The sequence below is a fragment of the Chaetura pelagica genome, unplaced genomic scaffold (genome assembly GCF_000747805.2).
Source record: "Chaetura pelagica isolate M959 unplaced genomic scaffold, ChaPel_1.0 scaffold356, whole genome shotgun sequence".
Taxonomy (NCBI): domain Eukaryota; kingdom Metazoa; phylum Chordata; class Aves; order Apodiformes; family Apodidae; genus Chaetura; species Chaetura pelagica.
In genome coordinates, this window is record NW_009953964.1 from 5,456,818 (window position 1) to 5,457,214 (window position 397).

The following is a 397-nucleotide window of genomic DNA, read 5'->3' on the forward strand; positions in this document are numbered from 1 at the left end:
AGGAGATGCAAGCCAACCATGTTAGGCCTTGTTCGTTTACATGGGATATAATCCCACCATGGATTTAATCCGGGTATGGATTGGGTGAATCCATATCTCACACTCAATCTCATGGTGGGATTAAATCCATCAACAAATCCATGTGACTTTCAAAGCTAGTTATTCTTTTGATCCATGGATTCTAATGTAAACTTGTGCAATATCTCATGGATTTGTTCCATACCTAATGAGCTATGGATAGAATCCATGTCTTCCATAGTTTAAAAAATTCCCAAACCTTTGGGTTATATTCCATGATGGGTTTAACCGAATAAAAAAAATTAAGTAGTCATGGATTATTTTGGGGCATGGATTAAGGCATGGATTTAATTTCAATTCATGTTAATCCAGAGCGGGA

At 36.8% G+C, this 397-nt stretch overlaps 1 protein-coding gene across 1 annotated transcript in view; it reads right to left on the minus strand.

Annotated features, from left to right (window-relative positions):
- The window catches only part of DUSP1 (dual specificity phosphatase 1), a 4,414-nt gene that overhangs the window by 1,999 nt on the left and 2,018 nt on the right, over positions 1-397 (minus strand). The gene's annotated exons all lie outside the window — the stretch shown is intronic.